The sequence below is a fragment of the Atractosteus spatula genome, chromosome 2 (assembly GCF_055471065.1).
Source record: "Atractosteus spatula isolate fAtrSpa1 chromosome 2, fAtrSpa1.hap1, whole genome shotgun sequence".
NCBI classification, from domain to species: Eukaryota; Metazoa; Chordata; class Actinopteri; order Semionotiformes; family Lepisosteidae; genus Atractosteus; species Atractosteus spatula.
In genome coordinates this window covers 70,921,073-70,933,325 of record NC_142707.1, presented here as the reverse complement: position 1 = coordinate 70,933,325, position 12,253 = coordinate 70,921,073, and positions in this window count along the sequence as shown.

Below are 12,253 nucleotides of genomic sequence, written 5' to 3'. Positions count from 1 at the left end.
AACGACAGACTACTGTTCTTTTAAATTTTCTCCATTCATTGGAAGTTTCATTTCACACCTCTCTGCACCCATTCTGACTTCACACCTCTTGATTGGCCTCTCTTTCTGTCCCCTGCTCCCGCCTCTCACTCCTCCTCCCTCCCAACCTTTGTTCTCCCGCTACTTTACCTTTGCCTACTGCCCTGTCTCTCTCACACCTGAAGAAGGCTCCACGGCCGAAACGTTGTGTTCTATTTCTTTTTTTTTTCAGCATGGAATAAACCTATTACTTGTTCCTTTGCAGCATAAACTCTATACAGTCACCTGGGGAAAAATTTGGTGTTTGAAAAGAGCTTATGGTTTGTTTCCCTCTCGCTGGCCTAGCAGTCGCTTTATTGACAAATAATTTCAGTTTCTAGTACACCTCAAAGTGGCATTTTAAAGGCAATAAACACGATTGCAAACGAATCCAAAACCATATAGCTGACTTTACAGCATAAAAAGCCTTTTTTATCAAGGATTAAGAAAGTGGTAAGGCCCAGACTCATAACCCCCAACTGTGAGGAGACAATGCAACCATCAAGGCTAATCTACCTTTTAATCATTCAGTCCTGAAAAACACCTTCAGACTTTAATGTGATGTGGACTGTGATTAAGGTCACAGAGAACAAAGCCATGAGGGATCCAATCTTTTCAATTTTGTGTCCTCCACCATGCTTCCTTGCTTGTGGAGTACCACCTTAGATTAATTAATCTCTTTCCTTTATAGGAGAGATCCTATTGGATTTCTAATATGATATGGAGGACATACTGTACATTATGGAACCACCTGGTTACCTTGTTACTGGAGGATGGAATTATTACATATTTAGATTCTCCTAAATTCCATACTTCCTCTATTGCTGTGGTGTTGAAGAAGGGTGAAGTCAGGCTTTCTACAATATGTACCCCGCGCTTTGAATAAGAAAATAGTTCCTGATCAAGATGAAGACCCATAATTGGATGGTATACTAGAAAGCTTTGATGGCAGCATATTAGTTCTCTACCCTTGACCTCCAAAGTGGAGACTACCAGATTTCCTTGAGAAACACAGCCTTTATCTGTTCCCTTGTGGATTTATCAAATTGAGTGGATACTAATTGGAGTGGCAGCAGACACTACAAAATTGGGACAGAAAGCACTTGAACGTGTTTGTTTATTTAGATGATCTCAATGTATTTGGAAAAAAACCTGGGGGAGCATAAAGAGACACTTCTGAAAGTCTTGGATCACTTGAACCCCGGGGGCTGAATCTTTTAACAAAAGCAAGTTCTGATAGAGATCCTTCTTTCATGATTACTATAGGAGAGTTACTGTATAAGAGAAATTCCTTGATACTACAACACTTGCATGCATTTAGCAAAGATTGTGGTCCCATGAGTAAAAGAAGAGTCCTAAAGGAGTGATGCACTGCATTTCACTTTAAACATCATTAGGCTAAAGTGCATAAAACTGGCCATTCAAACTTCTAGCAATACATTTACCAGTTCTCCAATACTTACTGTATGTTTGCAAATCCTAACATGGCCTACATACTCCACATACAGTACATGCAAATCTAGTTGTGCTTCGTAGAGTGTTGTATCAAGAATGGAGAATTGTTCAGGGGACCTGAGCACTAGGGTGATATGTCAGAGAGATGTACGGTATAAAAATCCATAATTCACCTTTATCATTTTGTACAAACTAGTGACCAATAGGCATAAATGTATTAAATTTATTTGTTTCACAGTACAGGGCTGAATTGTAAGATATGCAGTATTCCATATAATAGTTCAGTCCAGAAATGCAGTATTATTCTGAGAGCTGATAAAACCTTCACATTGTCCCTTTTGCTTAGCAAATTATGATATAATCATAGGAAGTCATGCTCCTCGGTATCTACCAACAACTTAATAAAGCTAATGCAGTCTCCCAATCTGTGAATAGTTGTCACTTTATTTGAAATTCAATCTAAGTTGAATAAATTGGGGGGTGATATTTGATCCAGGTTTAATGTTTGACCCACATGTGCAACATGTTGTAAAAACATTATTCTTTCACCTCAGAAATATCACCAGACTATGTCCTAGTTGTCATTATCCGTTGGTGAAAAGTTGGTCAACATTTTTTTCTTCTCTTGAATTGATTACTGTAACACCCTACTTGCTGAATATCCAAATCATCATTGAACAAACTATAGTATGTCCAGAATTTGGCAGTCAGAATCCCAATTATGTCTTATGCAAGTGATCACATAACCCCTATCCTGGCTTTCTATCAGGCTTTGTCTCAACTTCAAAATCCTCTTGCACACCTATAAGGTGTTATTATTATAAAAGTTTTATCTTCTCAGCTATTCTGCTTGTTGCTATTGACCAGGGATCCACAGGATTCCTTAGGTCCTGCTATTGTCCAATGGTCAGGACTTTGCAGAGTATGTGGGCTGTTCCGAGGAGAGCTACTTTCTGCACCTGAGCCTCACTCACTTTGCCTGGCAGCTCATCGAGGTACTTTTGAAATCCGAGTCGATTTATTCTTAGAGCTCTGACTACGACTGGGATCACACGTGCCTTTGTGTTCCACATGCGCAATATCTCAGTCTCAAGGTCCTTGTGTTTGCTTAATTTTTTGACCTGCTTAACACAGACCTTCGCATCATCTGGAACAGCTATATCGATGAGAAAACATTGCTTCTTGCTCGGTCATGGAGGATGATGTCTGGTCGGTTTGCTCCAAGGGTGCGAACGGTGTTAACAGCCATATCATACATGATGTTGATGTTCTCCGTCTCCACAACCTTTTCAGGCTGGTGATCATACCAGTGATCAGGCACTGGTAGGCCAAGCTCCTGACGCATTGACCAGTGCGGCTATCTAGCTATTCTATTGTGCCAATGCGTATATTCTTTTGGTGCCAGCATAGAGCATCCAGCAACACAGAGCCTCTCGCAAACATTCCATTCAAAAGAAGAGGGTTGACAATCTGACCTTATATTCACTTCACTTCAATATACTTCATTTATCCCCAGGGGGGAATTTAAAGCTAGGGCTGTTGTTTCCTCAACAAAGTTAGTAACACCAAATAATTAAATATTAAACATTAAATATCCCTTTATATTTCTTGTATCATCACTCCATAATTAGAATTTGACTGAGCTACTGAACTAGAATGGAACAGGCTCGCAAAATGTGACAGCTGTTGATCTTTTGTCAAAGATTTCTGTCTTATCTCTTAAACGGACCACAGTATCATACTGTATGTGTTTTTTGTGTATACAGGCCTACCTGCCATTGTGGCATAATTAATACAACACAAACATAATCAGCATAACACAAACATAATTAACTACACCTCTTTGGATTTTTTTATAAATTGAAATACCTCAGAACAAGATGAGTTAGAAATTATTAGAATGAATAGAACATACTAAGAGCAATTCAGACATTTTGGTGCTATTTCTAGGTATACCTGATTATATATTCAGGTGTCTATGACAGGTGTCTCTTGCTAGTTGAGTTGTTTGTTGTTGGATAAGTATTTCACCTGAAGGGCTGTGAACAACAATCTCTCTGTCTTCTTTGGTTTCAATGTTTGGAGTCCTCAGCTGAAAGCTAAAAAACAGGTAATTTTGAAGCTAATGGAAAGAGAATGAGAAGCATAGCACAGAGCATACCAAAATCAAACATTTGGAATATACTGTAAAAGAAAGTCATCACAGGTATAATTACCATTCAGCCAAGACCTGTTCAGCCAAGAAAAAGACATCTGTATTTGATGACAAAAAATGAAAAAAGAGCCTTCAAGTAAAACCCTAAAACAACTGTAAATATAATTACAAACAACTAAAATCCATAGTTTGCACAGAAAATGCTTCCACATGTATAGTGAGGGTCAGAACTCACTATGCAGCAAAACACTGTTAATGCAACAAAAGAGATCATCAGGAGAAATTAATATTTGATTAAATCAGCCCCCACATTGAAAGCTAACTGAGTATGCTACTTAAATGCCGAAAGAAAAACTAAGAACATGCCAAGAATATGAAAAAAACTCAAATAGCTGCAGCAAAGCATTTCAAATTATTACACTAAGACATTGCTGACCTCAAGGTGTTGCAACTTCATGTAGATACAGTACTACCTTAAAGGGATATGGAACTATTTACTTTTTTACACTGTAAAATTCACTGTAAGTCAATGTGTCTCAATAATTATGGTATCTTGAAAGCAATGCCTTGACCAGAAAGTATGTTGCTGTTATAATACTAACACCATTACAAATCATAGCAATAGTCTGCATGGAGTTACCCCCAAAATAAAATGTATTTATAACTTATTCATATTAATGCCATGATCACAAATACAATTCTTTGACTGTAAAGCAAAGATAAGTTGTGTCTTTGCAGTCCAATACATTTGGAGTACACTGTGATTTTAAGAAAAACTTATCTATTTACTGTCATTAGCATTTCCTCTTTACAGTGGTGCACCAGCTTTTTGATTGAAGGTGAAAGTTTGTCCAAAAATAATTAAAATGTTTTTTTAAAAAACATTGGATTTATACAAAATGTTACCACTAATAAGACAATAAGATGAATTTTCGAATATTTTTGCAGTTGAAAGTTACTTTTTGCTACAGTTTATAACAGCTCAACTCCATTCTCAATTTGGAATCTCAAATTATGATCCAAGATGTGAAAAATACATGACTATGAACTCTGGAGCCTCACACAGGGGAGGATGAGTAAGTGTTGGCAAACTCCTCTGGCCTACTCACCTTTGAGTGATTAATTTTTAAAATGTCACAGACAACACGACCACATGCTGAGGCTGAGGACCAATTGGAGGAGAGGCACCACAGTCTGCAAGTGTCTGGGAAAGTACACTGTGTTGCTGAGAGCCAAGAGCACCCTGGATGACTAAGAAAGCCATGGCTCTCCACCCACTTGCAAGACTGATTTTTCTTTTTAAGTTTCGATTTGGAGAACTGTTTTGAGAAAGTCTTATGTCACAATGTTGGTCAAGACAAAAGATAGTAAGCATGTTTCTTTGAATGGCATTATCAGTTCTTATTCAGATTATGAAGAGGCATAACTAAAGAAACTGATTGCTAATCTCTGGCATGATTTCAGTTTTACATGCAACTCAAGATAAAGCAATACAGGGGTAAGTTTTGTTCAGTATTTTTGATTAAAGGAACCTTATGCTATCCAAATATTGGGTTAGGCCTTTTGGGATCTCTCCTGTACCATGTGCTGATCTTGTCACCGTTTTTTCTGTGTGGGTTTATATATTCCCTACTTGATTTTTTTTTATTCTTAGACATTCTTAACCTTTTCTACCTTTATATTCAATATCATTTTAAAAAATCACACCAAGCAATGTCATGGAAGTGCTCTTAACTGTTTAATATTCATTGTCTCCATTACCTTTATTTTTATAGCTTTTGAGTATCTTTATACAGAGTTCCTTTGGGAAATCAGACATTGCATTAAAATAGGCCCAATACATTACTGTCTCATGCTGAAGTAGCTGTAGACAGAAATCTCATTTTTAGGTCTCGCAAAGAGACCAGGTATCTTATGATAAAAAATGTAATTGATTTTCCACATTGAGGCATTCATTTCAGAATGTCCACTTTGATTCCAGATGGCCTTCTAGGCTGTCATCGCCCTTATCGTGGGCTCTGGTGTTTCCTGTGGTAGTGGGGTCTTCACCTAATTATCTGTTATATGCAGGTTACTCCCAATTTAGTATGGTAGAGTAATATTAATCCACGGGATTATTTCATCTGTAGCTGTTTTAGTCACAAATACTATATGCACTTTGTTGAACCATTATATTGTATGCATTGCACTTACCAAGTTTTAACATTCACCTCACTTCAGTGACAGATTAAATCTAAAAAATGTTTTTTATTTCCTAGAAGCCTTTTAGCAGCACGGAGAAAATATTACATTTAAATGAGGTATCATTGTATTTAAATGCAATAATTACTGTCTAACTGTTAAGTCATCATAAATGTATTCTGTCCAATGCTTAAAGATTGATTCATTGGCATAAACATACAATACATGTTTCTGCAGTTCCACATCAGGAATAAGATACTGTACAGTACTGTACATTTCTAAAGCTGTGTCTTTCCTTCTTCTCTCAGAAATCGCTAAAGATAAATGCCAGGCAGTAGCTAAAACGTTACACTGCCTGCCAGGATGGTTAATATCAATCTCCTGGGGACCAGTACAAAAACTGGCTATGATCACTCACAGACACAGAACTGTCTTAAGAACTACAATTCCCATAAACCCACTGGGAGACTTCCTGACAGTGTCTACGTCTATGTCATGAGTCCCTATGCTGCCTAGCTGTTGTGTAGGTCCTTCCCAGTACTGGCAGCTTCACAGTTGGTGGTTTGTTTTTATCGGTGCTGGCAGAAGGAATCACACGGGATCCCTTTTATAAAAGTTTATCTGAAAAAAAATGTAAAAACATTGAAGGGTTTCCGTAGCTATTTACAGGTCAGGAGTAGTGCAAGCTGGTAGTGGGGACCTTACTACTTTGCACTGCATTGATAACTGCATTTAAACATAATAATTATTGTATTTAGACCCAATGTTATATTGTTCAAAAGAAATATTTTTTTTTATTTCATGCTGCCAAAAGGCTTCCGTACTTTCCTGGACAAATCAAGGAAAGAAAAAGCCAAATGTTGGGCATTACAACTAGTCGTGGCATGCAGCACACACAGGGTTAGGGATGTCCATGTTTTTCTCACTGTTCCTAATTTTCAGTAGGATTTTTATTCATCATAACTCCTTGTCCTTCTCCCTTACTGGCCTTTCTTATAGGAAACCCCACATCTCACTCCAGGTTTCTCCAACATAGAAAGGTACTGCTTGAAAACTGAGATAAGAATTTAGATGGATTCATATCTGGAGAAGAGGGCAAAGGGAATTCAGTCAAATGTACTTGTTAAATATAATATATGTCATATATGTATTTATAAATATATGTCAAATATAATTGTTAGTTATTCAATTAATTATATCTCCACAATTTAAGAGTTCGCCTTTCATGTATTCTTTGATTCTTGTCTATTTACCAATGGGTAACACAAATAAAAACATTTCCTTGAGTGCTCACTGCCTATAATTTGGAAGTAATCTGTTAAGAGGAGCCTTATCAAAAGCCTTCTGAAAATCTGTTGTTTTTTCTGCCTCACATGCTCTATCCATATGTATCCATTACTGCTGTTGCTTGTTTAAAAAAAAGTGTGCTCATACAGTATATCGACTAACTCCTTAGATTTCATTGCTACTGTATAGTGTACCAATTATCCTCTAGATAAGTTCTAAATACTCTTTCCAAAATATTGTATGTAGTACTGCAGCTGCGTATGTCACCTATCAATTTTCTTTGAGCAATGAAATGTGAAATTCGGGATGCCGAAACACAGTACAGTATACCACAGTTAGCTTACTATTGACGCAAGTTTTGATGTACATTCTAGATGGCTGCGTCAGTTAATATATATGTTGATATTTCTTATTATCTTCACTTATCGGGGACAAGGTAATCGATGTGTGGCAAATTAATTAAATCACTATATGTAAATTACTGTGCCTTCTACATTATTCTACATTCAGACATCATCAGGTGTTTCATTACTAGTAAAATCTGCAAGTAAAATAAGCAATTTATTTAGCATATGTCCAGTCCTATATTAAACTGTTATAAGAGTTTTGAAATTCAATAATGAGTTTTCAGGAAAACGTCAAATTCTCTGGCCTCTACCAGTCAAGGCCACCTAATAATCCCTCATCTATATATTGGCTTTATTTGTCTGTTCTCCTCCCTACTGAAAGCTTACAGTATGTGTGGTGAGCATAATCAGTGCTTTGAATGGAGTATCGCCCCTGGTCCTCTCTAAAAACTCAGACCCCCTGGGCAGCACAGTTGCAGTAGCGGTCCTGGTGAGAGACAGAGACCTAGGAATCCTCAGGGAGTTCAGGCTAACGGAGTGATGCTCTCAAGGTATTGGAGCAAATACAGGATCCCTGGCTCCCTAGGGGAGGGGGGGGGGGGCATTGCTGGGAAGCTGTAAGGAGACATACTGGGGACAAAAAAGAGAAAGAAAAGTACTGAGACAACCCAACAGAAAGGGATTGAGTCAGGAGAACAAGCCTCCTCAAAGAGAAGCTTCAGAAAAGAGGAAAAGTACGAAAAAAATCTAAGGTGCCAGGGTAGGACTATAACTGAAACAGGGCTGTCAGGTAGAGAGTAAAAGGGCTGAATGGGGAGAGCCCTGGGATTCTGGATGATGGAAGCTGCCTCCAGGAAGTGGGGTGGAACCACGGGAGAAGGAGGCCAGTAGAGAAAAGTCCAGGGCTCAAGAGCAGAAGCCATGAGCCGCCATACAGTCAGGTATAGGAGTGCAGAATAAAGTTCTGGAGAGGGGACAAATGAGAACAGAGTGCTGCAGTGAAGAGTGATGGGAAACCCTGGACTGGAGTCAGAGTAGACTGCTTCAGTGGTGAGAAACGAAGGTGGGAGGCGTTGAGCCCAGAGATCTCAACCCTGGTGCCTTAGCTCATCGACAGGAATTGGACAGCCTTGACTTTGACATGGAATCCTGAGCTGTGCTGAGCTCCCAGAAAGAAAGGAGGACACTCGGGCATCTCGGTCTTGGAGCAAGGAAAGGGGTGTAAATAGGCTTAGTATTCCAGGGCAAGATGACTGCTCAGAAAAGCTGCTTAGGCATCTGCTGGACAAACAGGAGACAAGATGTGGTGATGTTGAAGAAATAAATGAAGAAATGATGTTGAAGCGGTGCCTCGGCATTAAATAGTGAAAGAGAAATGAAATAATGAATTAACATTATTCAACGTTATTGAATAACATAATTGTTAATGTATGTATCACTGAAAGGAGATCCTGTTAGAGCAGCAGGCCCTGGAAAACCGTGGACCCTTGCGAGAATGTGACAGTTTCCCAGGGCAACTGCTAGCCGACAGTCACTGCAGGAGCATGGTCATGAGACACACAAAATAGAATGTATTCACTGTTTATAATATTTACAAAATGTACTATTTCCAATAGTTGTGAGTTTTGAGAACCCGTCACTGGATGTCAGTGCCCTTTCTTGCTAGATCCCTTTTAATCCAGACACAGACATAAATATTTTAAATGGTTTTTAATAAATTACATAGCTTCCCATAGGCGAGTCTGCCCCGTAAAGTGATGCTAAAAAGACGATAACATTTGATCCCTAACACAAATGCATTCAAATACACCCACAAGAATGTCTGGTGGATTTAGGTACACAAGCATGAAAGAAAAAGTAAATATGAAAGTATAGCTCCTTTCCCCAAATGTATTCTTACGTCCCTTCAAGTGCACAAGATATTGGTCTTCAAAAAGAAAACAAGATGAAAGAGGGTTGCTGACTTCTGTCCCTGTTCTTCCTTTCATACTCAGTTTCCCTCCCTAAGCTACTGTTTCTGTTCCTTATTGTCAGTCTTTATACGACATGGTCGTATGTGAGGAGATGTCCAGCATTTTGAAATTTTCAACGCGACAATATGGTTCCTGGATCTTCACTCAGGTGATAACACACCTATATATCCCTGCAGCAGGATCCCGGACGTTGCTCATTTGGTGAAGGCTTTTGCTTAGGTGCAGGTTGGGCTGTACAATCATGGGTTCAAGCTTGGGTCACATCACTAACTGAGTAACACCATTCCTTTAGTGGTGGCAGATTGAGTACTGTGAGCATTAGATTAAGGGGAGTGTGGATTTAGTCAGTCAGGGCTCTTTCAGCTCCCAGCATCATGGTGACTCTTTCAGCCTTCTGCCTACTTGTATCTGGTGCTCCTGGTGCCTGACCTCCAGTTGGTGCTAATCCTCTGATTTGGAGTTGTGAATTATATTTCAGTGGTTCTCCATTAGATCATCTTAAAATCTCCACTTAAGTGGCAGTGCTGACTCTTTATTTTGTGGTGGCATGTTTAATCTGTGACTATCATGGTTTTCTGCTTATTTCTGAGAGATAATATTGATAACCTTTGTTTCAGTTTTCTATTTGGTTGCTTTGTACAGCAAGAGAGCTTTCTTCAGAATCTCTGAAGCAGAGTGTTATTAGCACATACAGTACATAAATGACCATATAAACAGTATAAAAACAGAGGAGACCATTTGGAACATCTTGGATAGTTGCTGATGGCTAATTGATCTCAGATTTGTTTTACAACTGTTCTTTGAAGGAATCCTAAAATACCTGGTTAACACTGTTGGGGCCTTTGTCAATAACAAACCTCAGAGCATGAATCTGTTACACAAATGTATAGGAATTTATCAGACCCACCAGTGGAGTTTTGTTAGTATTATTATATATTATCATAAAGTGTTATGACAGGTACTGTAAAGGTAGAGTACTTAGTACCAGTACATTGTTATTTGTAAATGTAAGTGCCCTTACAGATTACATTAATTTATAGGAAAAAAGTGTTACCTAAACTTTATGTATTGCTAATTGACATGCAAATAATTTATATACTGTAAGTAGAATTTGATGCTTGTAATTTGTTTCACAGCATACTGTTTGTCTACTACGTCCACACCCTACCAGCAGAACAACAGCTCAGCCTCAACATTTCCTGCTATTTTCTGCAAATTCCATTAAATAACTAAGTGGAAACAACATGGCGTGAAGTAGGAAAGCTTAGCCCCGATGTATATTCTCAGCTGGTTTTTCACATTTACTGTCAAAACATATTAACAACAAAAGTCCAATTAATGCTTGTAGACACATAAGAAAGACTCAAATATAATTTTAGGAAAACAGTGTCCTTCAGATGTATTCATACACCAGATGAAGTAAAAAGAACAATAATAATACTAAATTGAAAACATTTATTTGCAAGTAACTTAGGTTTGGGAAGTTATATAATTTAAAAAAATGATCTAGGAAATAAAAATGATCACGCAATTATTAACAATAGTACAGATTATTTGTAAATCAAATTACATCTACTATAGCAGACTCATGGGAAAGAGGGATAGCTTATGTATGTGTTTTCTGTAAGATCTGTTAGAGACATGTGAGAACATTATTTAAGTTTTCATCTTGAGTTTTATTTAAAATAAAATGCATCCAAGTACATTAAAGCATCCTGCTCACATGGTCGAGTCCAGCCCTGATGTGATTTTGAAGACCTGCTTCTAACTTGAATCTGATATTAACGAACCTGAACTTTTCGTTCTTGTCCCAACCCTCTTAACTAACCCCGCCCCTCCCCCTCTCAAATGTAGCTTTGAGATTATCAGGTTCAAACTGTTTGAGATAACATTTATCATTCCACAACCGATATCCCTCACATCACACTATGATAGATGAAACATTCTGCAACTTTAACAATGACAACTGTGATCACTCTTTAAATGATGTAAAGTGCTGACAATTAAAGCCTGTATACAATATACTGTAGTATAAGGGGAGAAACAGCAGCCACTGGCTTAATTAAAATACTCTGAATAGCAATCAAAACAATATATTTTTCTTTTTACTTTCTACTTTTCAGAGCATTGAACTGTCTCTAAAAATTACCTCTGACTGCTCCACTAGAACTGAAGCACTTATTAGTCTAAAGATATTGTAGAAAGTAAAAAGAATAAGGGTGAATTTATTAAAATATGTCTTTTCCCATTTGTCTGATATTCAATTGCTTTTTTCTTTAGTACTCTGCTCATTCTAAGAGGACAGAAACTTTGCACATTTGTATTCATAAAGCCCTGAGCACAAAGGATATATAATGAAAATTCCAGGACTCCAGTATCCTCTTATGTAATAGAGTAATACATATCATGTACATACTGTATCAGTATATATCCCTTCATTTACTAACCACCTCAATAAATCCAGGTTCATGTGGGAGCCGGGGCCTATCTCAGAAAACGATGGGCGCAAGGAGAGGTACACCAGTGTCCAGTCCATCACAAGGCAGACAGATAAAAATACAGACGAACAAGCACTTACACCAAGGCCAATTTCCCATAAGCCAATTAAACTTTCAGTATGTCTTTTGACTGGAGGAAACCCATGCAAACAAAGGGAGAAAATAGAAAATCCACATAGAACCCCCCCCGGCCAAAATCAAACCCAGGGCTCCAGCGCTGTGAGGCAGCAATGCAGTACTGCCTTACTACACTGTCCCCATAACAGTACGGCTTTATCCAAAATATACTGTATACTTATG